Source organism: Leuciscus leuciscus (assembly GCF_965113295.1).
Source record: "Leuciscus leuciscus genome assembly, chromosome: 21".
NCBI classification, from domain to species: domain Eukaryota; kingdom Metazoa; phylum Chordata; class Actinopteri; order Cypriniformes; family Leuciscidae; genus Leuciscus; species Leuciscus leuciscus.
The window spans coordinates 36,102,996-36,123,009 of NC_138745.1; the positions used below are offsets into that span (position 1 = coordinate 36,102,996).

A 20,014-nucleotide genomic window follows, 5' to 3' on the forward strand; every position below is an offset into this window, starting at 1 on the left:
TGAGGAATGGATCTCGAGAGTTTGTTCTGGATGAGGAAGGGAGGCGTCAGTCTGTATATATACGCTCTTCTCTCCAAGAGGCGTGTGCCTTGAATTATGATGTTGTTTGGGTTGTTACCATGCAGGACGGTGCTATAAATATTATTAATGCATTTTTGTTTTGTTTTACTACTTATATATAGTTTACTATTTTACTATCCCTATTTGTTTTTGATTACTAAGTAATCTAATAGTTACTAGTGACAAGTAACTTATAGTCTAGTAAATTGTTTTTTGTTTGTTTTTTTTTTGATCGGTTTCGTTTCACTTTAGTTTCGTTTGTCGTTTGAGTATCGAGTGCACAACATTTTACTTTCGTTTCGTTTGTTGTTGGATGTTTAGTATCGTTTGTAACAGAAGTTGCAGCTCTTATCAATTGCACAACGTGATGGTCACACCAGTCAGTCTTGTCGCCCATTTGGTTGCAGTCTGGAGCTCTACTTGCATAAAGTGTGGCTCTTGTCCAGGTCCTTTTCCCCTTCAACTTCATAGAAGCCAAAGTTACGCTAGATTTGAGTGCCGAGGGTGCCGGTGTGGAGAAGTGATGAGTCCCAGAGAAGTGATGAGTCCCAGCTGAGGACCCCAGTGTGCCTGATCTAAAGCTGTTCAAGCGATTCTTATTGTAAATCAATCAAACTTTAATTCCAATATTGACTAGTAAATTTTTTAAATATTACTAGTAAGTATTCATTAGATGCTAGTATGGCAAGCCGTTTTACCATTTAATCCTTAAAACCTGCTATCTTTCATGCTACTAGTAGGCCTTAGTATCTATTCCATTGCTTATTCTTTAGGTACTAGTACCTTTTTAAAAGATAGTTATTCATTAGATACTAGTTTTAATTTTTTTAGAGACTGGTACTCATTCATTAGATACTATTACATAGACACTAGTATTTATTAATTAGATTCTAGTGCTGGTACTAGTACTCATTTATTAGATACTATTAGGCTACCTTTTAAATAGATAATTCTTATTCATTAGGTACTAGTACTTATTTCGATAGTGACTGGTAACTATTATTTTATTACTAGTAACACATTTAAATGTTTTGCCATTGACTTCTATGTGGATCTGTCATGATATCAACTATTCAGTTCTGACTAGTATGTATTTATTAGCTAGTTATTCATTAGGTATTAGTACTTTTTTTTTAGATACCAGCACCTATCACTAGATTAGTACTTATTCAATAAATACTAGTACTCAGTCATTAGATACTCGTACTATTTGTATTCTAGACTGTTATATTTTTGATATTGTCTTTCCAGCATCTCAGAATTTTCCACTGGTTTCGACACAAAATTCATAGTACATTTTGTTCAAGTGGTAGAATTTTAGGCCTAAAGGAGAAGTAAGGTTAGATGTTAGAATAATGATTGGTTTGATAAACAGTTTACTATTTCATTCATTAAAAAATCCATCACATGTCAAATCAACTAATCGTGATTAATTGCATCTAACATAAAAGTGTTTAAATATGTGTGTATATATAAATGTCTGTTTGTGTGTGTGTGTGTGTGTGTGAGAGAGAGAGAGAGAGAATATATATACATACAGTATATACACACACACACACACACACACACACACACACACACACACACACACACATATATATATATATATATATATATTTACATACAGACAAAATATTTGCATATATATTTGCATATAGACAAAAACTTTACTGAAAAAAACAAACTTTTATGTTCAATGCGATAATCATGAATAATCGATTTGACAGCACTAAATGAATATAAATGAATATAATATAATACAAAATGTCAGCTATTCTGAAGGCTTCTTACACTGAAGGACATCCATTACAAATGTATTATGATTTTACAGTAGTATCTATGGTATTTTGCTGGAAGCTGTGGTTACCATGGTACAGTTTTTGTAAGAATGCCAGACATCTGAATGAATTATAGCCTAATATTTGTTCAGCTTATGGAGAACTTTATTACAATTGTTTTTAAAGAGTGCAGAGGTTTGAGTGTCAGATGTAAAGCCTCTTGATTTCACAGGACAGTTTCTGACTAATGCAGACCTGAGTCTTGAACATGGCAGTTTTACAATATAAACAAATAAATCATTTGCATGAAAACAACAGAGGCTTCTCTTCCTCATGTGTCACGTCAGTCCTTTCACTCACAGAAACTTGTTTAGAAATGAAAGGGTTTGGTTCAGTAGTGAAAAGTGGAAAAACTGGTCATGGTCGTGCGTCCTGACAGGAGAATGAACGTCATCAACTCACAGATAAAAGAGGAAAACACCATTACTAAGAAATGTCCAGGCTTGCCCTGATCCTCACACAACTCTACCATACTAAAACCATATCTCAGATTTCATCTCTTCCATGTTTCTTACAGTATGAAATATTATTTATGTCAATATGTTAATGTAAATATGAAACAGAAGCTGTACAGGAAAAGGAAAGACACACACCCACATGAGTTTCACATTCCACAAAGTTCAAGAGCTTTTCTGTAATCAGCCTGTAATGGAGTCACATGAGCAGCAGAGGGCAGAATCTACACCTGATCACGTGATCTCAACACACTTAAATAGACATTTTCATTTGTGTAGTAATGTATGTACATTCTGTCAAAAAGATATTGAATCTCAGGAACATATTTTTTTTTTTTTTGTAAATTGCAAATAAACAAAATGCAATATCTGCCTTTGACAAGCACTTGTTGGATTTGCATTGTAATTTGGGCATTTACAGTTAATAATCCTTTACTAATGGTTTAATTTTAAATGTGTGTAAACAATTGTGTATTAAGAGGAATGTAAGCAGTTGTGATATATTATATTATATTATATTATATTATATTATATTATATTATATTATATTATATTATATTATATTAGAATGTTGTCTATGCTATCATGTATGGTATGGGGGAGAGCGGGGCATGTTGTCACACTTGTCACACTGTCTAACATTTACTGAGCGCCATACATCACAATAATATAAATGTCACACCAAATGAAAGAAGGAAGTGTTGGGCACATGTGTTGTATTCATAACATCTTCATATCTTATCTCATTATGGAGTTGTAGACTGTTGAATAGAGGGTGTGCACTTGTGATAGTTTGCCCCATTGGCGGATGAGTTGTCACTCTAGATTATCTAAAAATAAGAACACAACTACTTAATTGTGAATATTGCAATTGTGAATATAAACCAGAGCTGGAAATATAAACAATCGTGCCTGGAGAATCTGGAAAAACAATTATTTCAATCCTAACACATTAAGTGGCAAGACCACTTTACTTTGAACGTTCTCTGGTTTGCACATAGATCCATGATTACTGAAAACAGATGCCCTGGATCTGACTAATCAGACTCATCTTCAGAGTCACAATTCTGGCACACATAAATTGCAAGCATCATATGCCCAGTTGTTGCATTTTACACATTTTACCCACGTCTCCTTTGGGCGACTGTTTGAAAATGTCTCTACACAGACGAGGCAGAAGCACTCTTCATCATCTGATGAGGACTCCTGTATGATTTTTCTTCTTTTAGGTGCCTTGTTCTTCATACATCCAGATTTTGGACCTAACAAAGTTGTATTATCGCATAAAATGTAAAGTGCAATTTTTTAGAGTGATTTTTGCTCCATTAGAGTGATCTTGACCACATGTGAACAGGAAGTCGACTACAGAAGAAGTCACACAAAGTGACTATTTGATTTTTGAGATAGAGCCTCTAGTGTTGGAGTTATGAACAGTGTGACAACTTACCCCGCTCCAAAGAGCAGATTATCATCAAATATTTTTACTTACTACTATTATAAAGCATTGGAAGCAAAAATAATGTGATGCAGTGATATAGAAATTATATCTTTTTATTTATGACATTTTAATATTTTAAATATACATGGTATACATGGATATTATAATTTTTTATTATTTTATTTATATCAATTTCCTACAGGCCTTGATCACTATCCGCACCTCTTTCCAAATTATCCTTGGGGTAAGAAAGAGGGGGGTTGAAACAGTAAAAACAAATGTCTTTGTTCATTTTAAAATATCTTGGATTACTTTAAATCCTACAATTCACAGCAACCTGATAACCACTGAGCACCATTAACCATTGAGCCATTAACCATTAACCATTGAGCACCATTATATATATATATATATATGAAGAGTTCAGATGCAAAATGATCATCATTTAAATGATCATGATCATTCTTCTAGAATGATTTTTTATCAAACTCGTATATTTAAGTTAATAGGTCATTTTCATGGCCATTTAAGTGAAATTACTGAACACAAGCATATTAAATCACATTATCTCACAGCACGAGAACGAGAACAAGATGAGAATTGAGGGCAAGATAGTTTGTTTTTTCAGAATTTTGTGGATGATGTAAGGAGGAGATCCAGTCAGATGATTGAGTCAAATTTTATTTCTTAAAAGCAGACAATCAAATAATAAATGAATAGTAAAATTAATTCACCCATAATCAGGATTAAAAGTTTAATAAAGAAAAGACAGGCTGCGAAAGAGCAAGATCTGAGTCCAAGCTATAGACTGACCTGTACAGATATTAATCTCCCTATTATTCAGTTGCTTATTGAAACAGAGCAAAGTTCCTCTTTTCAGAGTAAGTTTGCTATATTACATCGAAGCAGACACACAAGACACACACAAGACACATGTTTTCAGACTCTGAGGTGTTAGCCCGAACACTGCCAGATGTTTAGCTTAGATAACATTCATTTACCACTTTATTCTGAGACATTGTGGTCTGTCTATCAGAAACTTACAGACTTTTGCCCTCATCTAAACCAAGTTCAAAAGTTCACCCTAAGTTAATCAGCTGCAGTTGAGGCAAAAAACTTCATAAAAGAAAAGCATTAAACATACATTTCAAATGATATAAATGATTAATGATAAAACATAAGCAAGAATTTTTTTCTTTTTTTTTCTAATTCATCAGTGGTGTTTTAATTGTGGTGCTCCATTTACTTTAACAAACACAGATTTATTGTTAAAAATATATATTTTCTGTGGAAATCAACATATTGCATAAATTATGCTGACACCATTTCAGTTTCATTTACTCAGAGTTCTGCTCTAAATCAGGAATCAGTGAATATTGCCCGGCTAAAGTGGAGGAAATTTTAGCACTGGTTACGGGGTGAATGAGGGTGTGTCTGATCTTTAGGATGCCGGGGGTCAGAGGTCACTCTCCACAGTAGCGTCCGAGCTTCTGCACTTTTCACAGAGATCCTGACCGGTGGGTTTCTATTGAGGAGGCTGCAAACACAGAGGAAAGATTTTAAATCCTGCCGCTCATCCCTAGAGAAATATTTATCTTATAGAGCACCGATTCTGCTTTTCTCCATGTTCATCTTTCTTAAGTGTGTAATGTTGGTGTTTGAGCATGAGAAAGGTTTCGGGAGTTCTCCTCTATATCAGTGTCAGTGTTTCTGAACTTCCTGAAAGAGTTTCTTCCGGGAACGAACACGTCACAATATTCCTCATTATAATAATTCATACGCAGAATAAAGGGGCGGGGCCTGGTTGAGTTAGTTAGTAGTGTGTTAAACTGGCGGTTATGGTAAGGGGCGGGACATTTCCAAACACACTCTAAGCGCTCGACCAATCACAACACACTGCTCCAGCTGACCAATCAGAGCACAGTGTGCTTTTCAGAAGGAGGGGCTTCATAGAGACAGGAACTAAACAGAGCGTTACTGACAGACTGGGAAGAGAGGAGCCGCAACAATGGAGAATATGAGGAAAATAATCAACATTCAAGCTGGAAAACCTGTTCTAGTAGACTCAAAACCAAGACTTTGTAAAAGGGATTAACATGGCCTCTTTAAAATATTTCCTGATTTTAAAAAGCCAAAAAGCAGCCATGTTGTCCACATAAAAGCATAAATCTAAAAAGCAAAATTTACAATACAGAAGAACTTCTGCTGAACATTACAAAGGAAAAAGGGACGTCAGGAGCGTTAAGGAGAGCAGATCCGACTCGATGCTCTTCATCAAGTGTTTTCTACCCGGTTCATAACTTCATAACCTGCCAAACACACTGAAAAGTCCCTCATGAAAGCTTTATCTTGAGCCAAAAGACCTCTATTACATCAGTGTCTCCAGTTTCTGAAGTCCTGATTAATAACGAACAGATGCTCGCCAACTTTTTACAGTTTCAAGTCCATTTAGATGAATTTAGATGTTCTTTAGCGGCTCATTTTGTACAGATGCTTCAATAAAGAAACTCCAGAAAGCTTACAATTGTAGGATAGACGTTGCTTTGGCAATTACTGCACCGCAGACCCACGTTCGGGTGTGAGTGTCCACTCATCCATCTTCTCCCGCAGTTGCGACACTTGTAATCTCCGAGCTTACCCTGATACGGCATCTCTCCTTTAGGCATACCTGTCAAGTTTTGGATTTGAAAATAAGGGAAATTTTCCTGCGCCCACCGCGAGCAGTCCCACCACCCCAACCAAGCTCCTGTATCCCTTAGGCCTACATTTTAAGACAGGTGTACAAGAAAGCTATTGACATGCTGTGAACATTCATTATAGCCTATATGAAAACACAAAGGGGTATATGAAGAGCATTTATTTAAAGGCTTATTTGCATATTTTCTGTTCATTTAACATTGCTTGTCTTTACATTTACATTTTATTTTCATTCCACACATTCTTTTCATTTCATATTGTTTTTCTTTTACAGTTTTTTTTTTCATTTCACATAACTTTTCTGTACTCTTTTAGTGAGTTATTGTACAAATTTGTTGCAGACTTTGCATTCGCGGTATTTACCGTTTATATCTACTGTCTATGGTATTTACATGAGGGCTTTGGTTTTTTGGCAGGAGTGCCTTCCGTCTCTGTCTTAGCCATCATCCGTCTCTGTTTTTTTTTCTTTTTTCCGCGTTGTCACTCATCATCTGACCTCACACACTAACCTCGCGACAACTGCCACCTACAGTAGGCTACCTGTAGTCATGTAGGCTACTGCAGGTGGCAGTTATGGCGAGGGTAGTGACAGAGCTCAGATTGGGAATGTATTATTTATTTATTTTACTCCGCCCGGCCCGGGGTATTATTATTTTTTAATAACGCAGGTTAAAATACGGGAGATTTACGGGAAAATACTAATACGGGAGGACGGCGGGAAAGAAGGGTAAAATACGGGACTTTCCCGGCCCGGCCAAAACGGGATACTTGACAGGTATGCCTTTAGGACGAGCCTGCAACAAAACAATCTTTAGATGATCAGTAGACTTACAAACGGGAATCGTGACTCGACTAAAAATAAATGACTGAATCACACACTGAAAATATTTCAGTAGCCTACCTTATACTATCAAAAGTTCAGGGTCAGTGAGAAATTAATATTCAGCTTTGATCACAGGAAGAAATTACACTTTACTATATATTTACATAGAAAACAGCTATTTTACATTATAATAATATTTCACTGTTTTTACTGTATTTTTGATCAAATAAATGCAGCCATGCCTTGATGAGAATAAAAGACGTCTTTCAAAAACATTTAACAAACTTACAAACTTTTGAATGGTATAGTGTAGGCTACATTGTTTTGTAAATATGTGTCATAGAGGTTTTCTATCTTTAATAATGTTTCATTTAATGTTTTTTGGAACCCCAATATGAAATACTATTTATGTTAATATGTAATTTAAACATATGTAAAGCTGTAAAGGAAAAGCAAAGACACACACCCACATTAAAGCTTTTCTGTAATCAGCCTGTAATGGAGTCACATGAGCAGCAGAGGGCAGAATCTACACCTGATCACGTGATCTCAACACACTTATATAGACATTTATTATTTAAGGTTTAATTTGGATTGTCAAAAAGATATTGGTTTATTATTATTATTATTATTATACAAAGTCCTTTTGGTGTCTTTTTTGCCAAACAAAGAGATTGAATTTTTGTGTATTAATATGTTGATTGTAGCCTAGTTTTATTTACACATAATGTAGATTTCTTAAAGTTCCTCCATGTTTTGAGGGATTTTCATTTTATTTCAATCCTTAAAACTTCTAGAAAAAAAAAAGAATGCCTTAAACTCTCTAAATTACAGGCAACATACATGGATTAACTCCTGAAATGTATTTTAATTTGTGTTTTGGTTTTATTTTCATTTTTATCATGACAAATCTTATTTTGACATAACTCGCATTCTCAGACACAGATTAATATTCCAAATTTTTTATTGTAAGGAATTATGAATGCTCTCCAAAAGTCCCAATCTCTGGGTATTGTGGTTGTTTGGCTGGTGGGTATGAACCGCTTTTTGGATCTACTTAACTGTTGTTTGGATTTTATTATTGGCAGTTCAGTCTTTATTATTATTATCATTATTAATCTATAATAAATAAAAAGTTCAGTCTTTATTATTACTCTGACTAGTATGTATTCCAATTGTGACTAGTACGTATTTATTAGATACTAGTTATTCATTAGGTACTACTTATTTTTTAGATACCTATTTATTAGATACTAGTATTTATTCCAAATGTTACTTGTAAGATTTTCAATTGAACAGAGCAAACGCGCCAAACACTCGATACATTGTTATTTTAACATAGAAAACGATTGTAAAGGCAACACTTACTTGGATATGTGATGTGATGTGATGTGATGTGAGGAATGGATCTCGAGAGTTTGTTCTGGATGAGGAAGGGAGGCGTCAGTCTGTATATATACGCTCTTCTCTCCAAGAGGCGTGTGTGCATTCCTTGAATAATGATGTTGTTGGGTTGTTACCAGGACGGTGCTATAAATATTATAAATGCATTTTTGTTCTGTTTTACTACTTATATATAGTTTACTATTTTACTCTGCCTATTTGTTTTAAGTTTTTAATTACTAAGTAACCTAATAGTTACTACTTTCTTTTTTTGTGTGTGTTTGTGTTTTATTAGGATAGGACAGTAGCTAGACAGGAAGCGAGGTGGGAGAGAGAGAGGGGAGACGGGATCGGGAAAGGTCCACGAGCCGGGACTCGAACTCGGGTCGCCCGAAGCACAACGGCGCTACATGTATAATATAATTAGTGCTGTCAAATCGATTAATCGTGATTAATCGCATCTAACTTAAGTGTTTATATAATACACTCACCTAAAGGATTATTAGGAACACATTTATGCATTTGGCAGACACTTTTATCCAAAGCGACTTACATTGCATTCAAGGTACACATTTTACATTTTGTCAGTTCTTACTTTCCCTGGAAATCGAACCCATGACCTTGGCGTTGCTAGCGCCAACGCTCTACTGTTTGAGCTACAGGAAAGCCTGGCCATTTTAGTACAGTGAACTCATTGTCATGTTCAAGAAACCAATTTGAAATGATTCGAGCTTTGTGACATGGTGCATTATCCTGCTGGAAGTAGCCATCAGAGGGTGGGTACATGGTGGTCATAGAGGGATGGACATGGTCAGAAACAATGCTCAGGTAGGCCGTGGCATTTAAACGATGCCCAATTGGCACTAAGGGGCCTAAAGTGTGCCAAGAAAACATCCCCCACACCATTACACCACCACCACCAGCCTGCACAGTGGTAACAAGGCATGATGGATCCATGGCCTACCTGAGCATTGTTTCTGACCATGTCCATCCCTTTATGACCACCATGTACCCGTCCTCTGATGGCTACTTCCAGCAGGATAATGCACCATGTCACAAAGCTCAAATCATTTCAAATTGGTTTCTTGAACATGACAATGAGTTCACTGTACTAAAATGGCCCCCACAGTCACCAGATCTCAACCCAATAGAGCATCTTTGGGATGTGGTGGAACGGGAGCTTCGTGCCCTGGATGTGCATCCCACAAATCTCCATCAACTGCAAGATGCTATCCTATCAATATGGGCCAACATTTCTAAAGAATGCTTTCAGCACCTTGTTGAATCAATGCCACGTAGAATTAAGGCAGTTCTGAAGGCGAAAGGGGGTCAAACACAGTATTAGTATGGTGTTCCTAATAATCCTTTAGGTGAGTGTATATGTTTGTATATATAAATGTCTGTGTGTGTGAGATATAATATATATATATTAAACAAAAACTTTACTGAAAAATAATTAACTTTTATGTACGATGTGATAATTGGAAATAATTGATTTGATAGCACTAATTAATATAAATGAATATAATGCAAAATGTAAGATATTCTGAAGGCTTCTTACACTGAAGGACATCCATTACAAATGTATTATGATTTTCCAGTAGTATCTATGGTATTTTGCTGGAAGCTGTGGTTACCATCGTACAGTTTTTGAAGGGATGCCAGAGATTTGAATGAATTATCGCCTAATATCTGTTCAGTTTATGGAGAACTTTATTACAGTTTGTTTTTAATGTGTGTAAAGGTTTGTGTGTCAGATGTAAAGCAACAGAGAAAAGCCTCTTGGATTCACAGGACAGTTTCTGACTAATGTCTTTGTTGTCCAAGATAAACATAAATAACTTGCATGAAAACGAAAGAGGCATCTCTTCCTCATGTGTCACGTCTGTCCTTTCACTCGTATAGAAAGTTATTTAGATATGAAAGGCTTTGTCTTCAGAAGCGAACAGTGGAAAAACTGGTCATGTTGGTGTCAGGTGCATCCTGACAGGAATGAACATCATCAACTTACAGGTAAGACAGGAAAATACCATTTCTAAAAAAATGTCAAGGCTTGCCCTGATCCTCACACAACTCTCCTATTCTAAAAGCATATTAAATCTCAGATTGCATCTCTTCCATGTTTCTTACAATATGAAATACTATTTATGTTATTATGTAATGTAAACATGATGATAAGGAAAAGACCCACACACCCACAGGAGTTTCACATTTCACAAAGTTCAAGAGCTGTTCTTTAATCAGCCTGTAATTGTCATGAAACAGAAGGATTCACACAGGTAAAGTAATCAACAGGTTTATTTGCAGAAGTATGTGATATCAACGATGGAAGTGAGTAACTGATGGATATAGTGTTCAGGATGGATGTCTGGATGAGTAATGGTCTTATCTGTTGCAGGTTCTGAAATGTAATGAGGAGGTGGTGTAATAAAACTGTAATGCTTTATTAGGTTGTCCTGCATCCTCAATAAACAAGCTACAGTTAGTCCAAAATGCCGCCGCTAGAGTTCTTACTAGATCAAGAAAATATGATCATAACACCGATTTTATCATCACTGCATTGGTTACCTATAAAGTTCCGTATTAATTACAAGGTATTGCTACTGACTAATAAAGCCCTAAACGGCTTAGCTCCAGTCTATTTAACGGATCTTCTATTGCCCTATAATCCATCGCGCTCTTTAAGATCACTAAATTCAAGGCTTTTGGTCATACCTAGGATATCCAGAACCACCAAAGGAGGGAGAGCATTTTCACATTTGGCTCCAAAACTCTGGAATAGTCTTCCTGATACTGTTCGTTGCTCAGACTCGCTCTCCCAGTTTAAAACTAGATTAAAGTCGCATCTCTTAAGCCAGGCATTCATATAATCCTACAGTTCAAACTACAATCCGGCCTCTAGCTCATAAATGCCAGAGGAGAACTGGCCCCCGACTGAGCCTGGGTTCTCCCAAGGTTTTTTTTTTTCTCCATTAGGTCTGTAATGATTCCTGTCTGGTGTTTCCCTTGTCTTGTGTGGACTTTAGTTATTTCCTGTTCTGTGTCATGTTTTGTAGTCCTTTGTAGTTTTTCTAGTTTATTAGTATCCCCAGGTGTTTCTGATTAACCACGCCCCCTTGTTATCTTGTTTAGATTGTTTGCCCATGTATTTAAGCCCTGTGTCTAGTCTCAGTCTTTGTGAGTTCTTGTTATTGTATGTCCTGTGTCCTGTGTCCTGTGTCCTGTGTCCTGTGTCCTGTGTCCTGTGTCCTGTGTCCTGTGTCCTGTGTCCTGTGTCCGTCTAGTTTTGGATTTATTTAATAAAGTTTGCTGCATGTAGATCCTGCTTCCTCCTATCATTCAACCCCAACGTTACAGAAGAACTCACCAACAAAATGGATCTAGCAGCAGCTTTGGAGAGTCTCCAGCCAAGAAGGCAGCCACACCTAATTCTGATTCCCAGGATGGCCGCCTTCACGCTTCCTGAGCTTCTTCATGTTCCTGAGCCTGAGCTTCTTCATGTTCCTGAGCCTGAGCTTCTTCATGTTCCTGAGCCTGAGCTTCTTCACATCAGCCCTGCCGAGCCTGCGCTCCACGTCAGCCCTGCCGAGCCAGAGACGCTTCACGTCACGTCTGCCGAGCCAGAGACTGTTCACGTCACGTCTGCCGATCCAGAGACTGTTCTCGTCATGTCTGCCGATCCAGAGACCGTTCATGTCACGTCTGCCGATCCAGAGACCGTTCACGTCACGTCTGCCGATCCGGAGACCGTTCACGTCACGTCTGCCGATCCAGAGACCGTTCACGTCACGTCTGCCGATCCGGAGACCGTTCACGTCACGTCTGCCGATCCAGAGACTGTTCACGTCAAATCTGTTGATCCAGAGACTGTTCACATCACGTCTGCCGTTCCAGAGACTGTTCAAGTCACGTCTGCCGATCCAGAGACTGTTCACGTCAAATCTGTTGATCCAGAGACTGTTCACGTCACGTCTGCCGTTCCAGAGTCAGTTCAAGTCACGTCCGCCAAGCCAGTGTTTCCGCCCTGGCCGCCTGAAGGGTGGTCGTCTGCTCCGCCCTGGCCGCCTGAAGGGTGGTCGTCTGCTCCGCCCTGGCCACCTGAAGGGTGGTCGTCTGCTCCGCCCTGGCCGCCTGAAGGGTCGTCTGCTCCGCACTGGCCGCCTGAAGGGTCGTCTGCTCCGCCCTGGCCGCCCTCCGCCCTGGCCGCCCGAAGGGTCGTCTGCTCCGCCCTGGCCGCCCGAAGGGTCGTCTGCTCCTCCCTGGCCGCCCGAAGGGTCGTCTGCTCCTCCCTGGCCGCCCGAAGGGTCGTCTGCTCCTCCCTGGCCGCTCGAAGGGTCGTCTGCTCCTCCCTGGCCGCTCGAAGGGTCGTCTGCTCCTCCCTGGCCGCCCGAAGGGTCGTCTGCTCCTCCCTGGCCGCCCGAAGGGTCGTCTGCTCCACCCTGGCCGCCCGAAAGGTCGTCTCCGCCCTGGCCGCCTGCACAGCCTGCTCCGCCCTGGTTGCCTGCACAGGCTGCTCCGCCCAGGTCGCCTGCACAGCCTGCTCCGCCCTGGCCTCTCGTCCTGTCGCAGTCTCCAGGCCCTCTTCCGTTCCACGGGCCTGGCCCTCCATCCCGCCCCCATATCCGCCTCCGACCCACCAGCCTCCTGGACTGTTGTTTTCTGAGGAGTGTCTGGAATCCACTCCTTAAGTGGGGGGCTATGTAATGATTCCTGTCTGGTGTTTCCCTTGTCTTGTGTGGACTTTAGTTATTTCCTGTTCTGTGTCATGTTTTGTAGTCCTTTGTAGTTTTTCTAGTTTATTAGTATCCCCAGGTGTTTCTGATTAACCACGCCCCCTTGTTATCTTGTTTAGATTGTTTGCCCATGTATTTAAGCCCTGTGTCTAGTCTCAGTCTTTGTGAGTTCTTGTTATTGTATGTTGGCTGTTTGGTTCCTGTTTCCCGAGTCTGAGTTTGTCTAGTTTGGGATTTATTTAATAAAGTTTGCTGCATGTAGATCCTGCTTCCTCCTATCATTCAACCCCAACGTTACAAGGTCACCTGATGGAGTTTTAGGACACCATTAGGTCACTTGATGGAGTTTTTCGGTTCCTTGCCACTGTTGCCTTTGGCTTGCTCAGTTGGGGATATTTTGGGGATATTTCATTTAATTTTATCAATCAATAAATTCCACTTGAAACAAACCTTGTTGTATTATTTTAATTTAATACTGTGAAGCTGCTTTGATACAATCTGTATTGTGAAAAGCGCTATACAAATATACTTGACTTGACTAGCTGGTGACCGTGACAGTAATGGACTCACATGAGCAGTACTATTGTTAAGTCCTTTTGGTGTCTTTTTGCAAAACAAAGAGATTGAATTTTTGTGTAATAATATGTTGATTGTAGCCCAGTTTTATTTACACAAATCTAGATATTTTTAAGTTCCTCCATGTTTTGAGGCATTTAAAAATGATTGTAAAATTTGATTTCAATCCTTAACTTGAGTGCCTTAAACTCTCTAAATTACTGGCAACATACATGGATTAACCCCGGAAATATATTTTAATTTGTTTTATTTTATGTTTTACTTTACCGGATGAAAACGCTACATGCCGGATGAAAACGCTACATTTTCCAAATTGACAGAGTGTGTTAAAGATATAAAAGATTGGATGACGCGTAATTTTCTTTTATTAAATCCAGACAAGACAGAGGTAATACTTATCGGTTCAAAAAACCGCCCACAAAACCTCGCACAATACAACTTTAACATCATAGGATGTCCTGTTACTTTATCCTCTACAGTAAAAGACCTGGGTGTTATACTCGATTGCAACCTGTCTTTTGAAAATCATATTTCTTATGTTACAAAAACAGCCTTTTTCCACCTTAGAAACATTGCTAAGCTACGTAATATGCTATCAGTTTCTGATGCAGAAAAGTTAGTTCATGCATTCATGACCTCGAGACTGGATTACTGTAATGCTTTATTAGCTGGTTGTCCTGCATCCTCAATAAACAAGCTACAGTTAGTCCAAAATGCCGCCGCTAGAGTTCTTACGAGATCAAGAAAATATGATCATATAACACCGATTTTATCATCACTGCATTGGTTACCTATAAAGTTCCGTATTAATTACAAGGTATTGCTACTGACTTATAAAGCCCTAAACGGCTTAGCTCCAGTCTATTTAACGGATCTTCTATCGCCCTATAATCCATCGCGCTCTTTGAGATCACTAAATTCAAGGCTTTTGGTCATACCTAGGATATCCAGAACCACCAAAGGAGGGAGAGCATTTTCACATTTGGCTCCAAAACTCTGGAATAGTCTTCCTGATACTGTTCGTTGCTCAGACTCGCTCTCCCAGTTTAAAACTAGATTAAAGTCGCATCTCTTCAGCCAGGCATTCATATAATCCTACAGTTCAAACTACAATCCGGCCTCTATCCAATGCCAGAGGAGAACTGGCCCCCGACTGAGCCTGGGTTCTCCCAAGGTTTTTTTTTTTCTCCATTAAGGCACCTGATGGAGTTTTAGGACACCATTAGGTCACCTGATGGAGTTTTAGGACACCATTAGGTCACTTGATGGAGTTTTTCGGTTCCTTGCCACTGTTGCCTTTGGCTTGCTCAGTTGGGGATATTTTGGGGATATTTAATTTAATTTTATCAATCAATAAATTCCTCTTGAAACAAACTTTGTTGTATTATTTTAATTTAATACTGTGAAGCTGCTTTGATGCAATCTGTATTGTGAAAAGCGCTATACAAATAAACTTGACTTGACTTGACTTTACTGAAAAAAACGAACTTTTATGTTCGATGCGATAATCGTGAATAATCGATTTGACAGCACTAAATTAATATAAATGAATATAATATAATAAAAAAAAAAGTCAGATATTCTGAAGGCTTCTTACACTGAAGGACATCCATTACAAATGTATTATGATTTTACAGTAGTATCTATGGTATTTTGCTGAAAGCTATGGTCACCATGGTACAGTTTTTGTAAGGATCTAGACATCTTGTATTATAGCCTAATATCTGTTCAGTTTATGTAGATCTTTATTACAGTTTAAAGAGTGCAAAGGTTTGTGTGTCAGATGTAAAGCAACAGAGAAAAGCCTCTTGGATTCACAGGACAGTTTCTGACTAATGTCTTTGTTGTCCAAGATAAACATAAATAACTTGCATGAAAACGAAAGAGGCATCTCTTCCTCATGTGTCACGTCTGTCCTTTCACTCGTATAGAAAGTTATTTAGATATGAAAGGCTTTGTCTTCAGAAGCGAACAGTGGAAAAACTGGTCATGTTGGTGTCAGGTGCATCCTGACAGGAATGAACATCATCAACTTACAGGTAAGACAGGAAAATACCATTTCTAAAAAAATGTCAAGGCTTGCCCTGATCCTCACACAACTCTCCTATTCTAAAAGCATATTAAATCTCAGATTGCATCTCTTCCATGTTTCTTACAATATGAAATACTATTTATGTTATTATGTAATGTAAACATGATGTTAAGGAAAAGACCCACACACCCGCAGGCAGAGGTGGGACAAAGTCATTGTTATGCAAGTCACAAGTAAGTCTCAAGTCTTTGCCCTCGAGTCCCGAGTCAAGTCGAGTCAAAGATGAGGCAAGTCCCGAGTCGAGTCAAAAGTCAAAGCCAACAAGTCTCAAGTCGAGTCCAAAGTCCTACCATTTTAGTTTCGAGTCATTTCAAGTCCTCTTACCACAGAAATAAAATTTATACAAATCATGTACTTCTGTAAGATTTGTATTTATTTAAACCTCTTTTTATACTTTGATTTATAATCAAATACAGTAAAAAACAGAAAATTTAATTTTCACAAAAAATGCTTGTATTTCAACAGCATATTGCACTAGAACAATGCACAGCATGCAGCTTCAGTCCTGTATTGTATTAACCTCATATTGCAAAACAGTTTAACTTTCAAATAGACATGGGTCGTTTTAGCCTAAACCTTTTTAAACATGTTAATATCAATAAAATCCTCACTCCTCAAAATTATCACTTCTGAAAATGCGGTGCAAGACCAGCACGCGCAATAGTGCTTTCACATATGCTGCGTTTGCAGTGCGTGATCCGTGGCTGTACCACAAATACATACTCACTATTTGTATTTCAAATCCAGAAGTTATTAGCATCTTTTATTTAAAAAAAAAATTTTGTCAGCATTGCGATTCTCTTTGTACACACGTATACACTCTTTAATAGACGTATTCACGTTTAAATTCAATTTAAACAACGTAATATTTAATGCATTACTCTTATATAATTATACATTAAGTTGCTCAAACAAGTGGTAAAATATTTAACCATGTACTTATATTAAAATCGCATAGCCTACATTTTAAATAAAAACTTAAAATTGACAAAAACAGCAGACTCATACTCTTTCTTTTGCATAATTTAAATCTTTATACAATAAATCTCGCATGTCACAAAGAACTTGTTTTTCCACCTCCACAAATGAGACGAGCCTTGTTGAAATATGTATTTTCCCTTGATTTAGGCTACCCCGGTCTTACGTCTCAGCATTGCGATTCTCTTCACATACACTCTTTAATAGACGTATGCACGTTTAAACACAATTTAAACAACGTAGGCCTATTATTCAATGCATTACTTCTACTTATATTAAGTTCCTAAAGCAAGTGGTCAAATATTTAACCATGTAGGCTACTTATATAAAAAAACAGCTGACTCTCATGCCTTTTATTTTATATTTAAATTAATACAATAAATCTTGCATGTCACAAGGAACATGTTTTTCCACCTCCACGAATGAGACGAGATTTGTTCATTATGTCGCCTTGTTGAGGTAAATTGTAGTTTTCCTTGCTTTACCCTGGTCTTAAAGTGAAAATAGTATTTAATTAAATACATTTATGGTGAGATTACTACATTTTATTTAATTAATCGCATTTATGGTGAAATTACTACATTTTTAGGTCAATCTGTGTTCATGTTGACCACGAAACATGCGCTGTCACTTTAATTCAGTGCGTGCAGCACATGTGCAGCACAGCATAAATAGACTCGGTGCGGAAACGATCGCGGCTCTGCTGTATACGCACCGCACCTGGAACGGATCTACGGACTGCAACCGCGTGCAGTGTGAAAGCTCTAACCTGTTAACATGGGTACGGAAAAAAATACGCACCCGCTGGCGCATACGCACTGCAAACGGAGTATGTGTGAATGTGAAACGGGCGTTAGATGCTGTCGAATCAAAACAACGTGGGACTACAGTGATTGGATGTCGTGCAGGCAGCGCGCGCGCTCGCTGCATGCATACAGCTGGTGCACATTTTTTTTCACAGATGCAGATAAACTGAGAGCGGCGCGGCCGTGTGGACATTTTTTCCCCCAGTTTTCATGGGAAGTAGCAAGTCTTCTCGAGTCAAAAGGAGCAAGTCCAAGTGAAGTCACGAGTCATTGATGTTAAAGTCCAAGTCGAGTTGCAAGTCTTTGTACATTTTGTCGAGTCGAGTCTGAAGTCATCAAATTCATGACTCGAGTCTGACTCGAGTCCAAGTCACATGACTCGAGTCCACACCTCTGCCCACAGGAGTTTCACATTTCACAAAGTTCAAGAGCTGTTCTTTAATCAGCCTGTAATTGTCATGAAACAGAAGGATTCACACAGGTAAAGTATCAACAGGTTTATTTGCAGAAGTATGTGATATCAACGATGGAAGTGAGTAACTGATGGATATAGTGTTCAGGATGGATGTCTGGATGAGTAATGGTCTTATCTGTTGCAGGTTCTGAAATGTAATGAGGAGGTGGTGACTAGCTGGTGACCGTGACAGTAATGGACTCACATGAGCAGTACTATTGTTAAGTCCTTTTGGTGTCTTTTTGCAAAACAAAGAGATTGAATTTTTGTGTAATAATATGTTGATTGTAGCCCAGTTTTATTTACACAAATCTAGATTTCTTAAAGTTCCTCCATGTTTTGAGGCATTTAAAAATGATTGTAAAATTTTATTTCAATCCTTAAAACTTTTTTTTTTTTTTTTTAAAGAGGAGTGCCTTAAACTCTCTAAATTACTGGCAACATACATGGATTAACCCCGGAAATGTATTTTAATTTGTTTTATTTTATGTTTTACTTTACTGAAAAAAACGAACTTTTATGTTCGATGCGATAATCGTGAATAATCGATTTGACAGCACTAAATTAATATAAATGAATATAATATTATATAATAAAAAATGTCAGATATTCTGAAGGCTTCTTACACTGAAGGACATCCATTACACATGTATTTTACAGTAGTATCTATGGTATTTTTTGCTGGAAGCTGTTGTCACCATGGTACAGTTTTTGAAGGATGAATGCCAGACATCTGAATGTATTATAGTCTAATATCTGTTCAGTTTATGGAGAACTTTATTACAGTTGTTTTTAATGAGTGCAAAGGTTTGTGTGTCAGATGTAAAGCAACAGAGAAAATCCTCTTGATTTCACAGACCTTACTGAGTCTGAGGTTCTCTGAACGCTTGTGAACAATATTAACAAATTAATAATTTGCATGATAACAACTGAGTCTTCTCTTCCTCCTGTGTGACGTCAGTCCTTCCACTCGTATAGAAACTTATTTAGAAATGAAAGGGTTTGTCAAGTCAAGTCAAAGTCAAAGTCAAGTCAAGTCAAGTCAAAATGTATTTATATAGAAAGCTGACCAATGTGCTTTACAAAGCGATATAAAAATCACACAACAGACAGAGCAAGAAAAATTTAAATACAAATTACAAGTTATTAAAAGCAATTGAATAAAAGTGTGTTTTCAAGCGTGACTTGAAAACTGACAAGTCAGATGCAGAACGAACATGATTAGGCAAACTATTCCATAATGTCGGGCCCGCAATGGCAAAGGCACGATGACCTCTGTGTTTTAACCTGTACCGTGGTATAGATAAAAGTTTCTGTGTACCTGACCTAAGATCTCTGGAAGGATTGTATTGCTCTAAGAGCTCAGATAGATAGAGGGGAGCTAGGTTATTTAGGCACTTATAGACAAATAAAAGAATTTTAAAATCAACCCTAAAACGAACCGGCAACCAGTGAAGGGATGCGAAAATCGGGGTAATATGTTCACGTTTGCGAATGCCTTTTAAAAGTCTCGCTGCTGCATTTTGGACTATTTGAAGACGTGTTAGAGTAGTTGAATTTATTCCATAGTATAAAGAATTACAATAGTCCAGTCGAGATGACAGGAAAGCATGTATCACCCATTCAAAAGCTTGGGGACATAAAAAAGGCTTAACTTTAGTCAGCATAGCATACGTAGATG

General features: G+C 38.0%; 2 long non-coding RNA genes across 4 annotated transcripts; both read right to left on the reverse strand.

Moving 5' to 3' along the window:
• Nucleotides 1–4,454: 4,454 nt before the first annotated feature.
• On the reverse strand, nucleotides 4,455–9,400 carry LOC309485571. Of its 3 annotated transcripts, XR_014201218.1 has the most exons (4): nucleotides 7,778–8,673; nucleotides 6,881–7,282; nucleotides 6,314–6,459; nucleotides 4,455–5,328 (listed from the first exon to the last, which is right to left on the reverse strand). It is a non-coding gene; the product is annotated as an uncharacterized lncRNA (long non-coding RNA). The 3 variants fall into 3 exon arrangements; XR_014201217.1 differs by lacking the exons at nucleotides 6,881–7,282; nucleotides 7,778–8,673 and adding an exon at nucleotides 8,680–9,400; XR_014201219.1 differs by lacking the exon at nucleotides 6,881–7,282 and having other exon boundaries at nucleotides 7,778–8,665.
• A 2,278-nt stretch (nucleotides 9,401–11,678) lies between these two features.
• Nucleotides 11,679–12,888, reverse strand: LOC309485575. The gene is made up of 3 exons (XR_014201225.1): nucleotides 12,826–12,888; nucleotides 12,205–12,726; nucleotides 11,679–12,156 (listed from the first exon to the last, which is right to left on the reverse strand). It is a non-coding gene; the product is annotated as an uncharacterized lncRNA (long non-coding RNA).
• Between the last annotated feature and the right edge of the window lie 7,126 nt (nucleotides 12,889–20,014).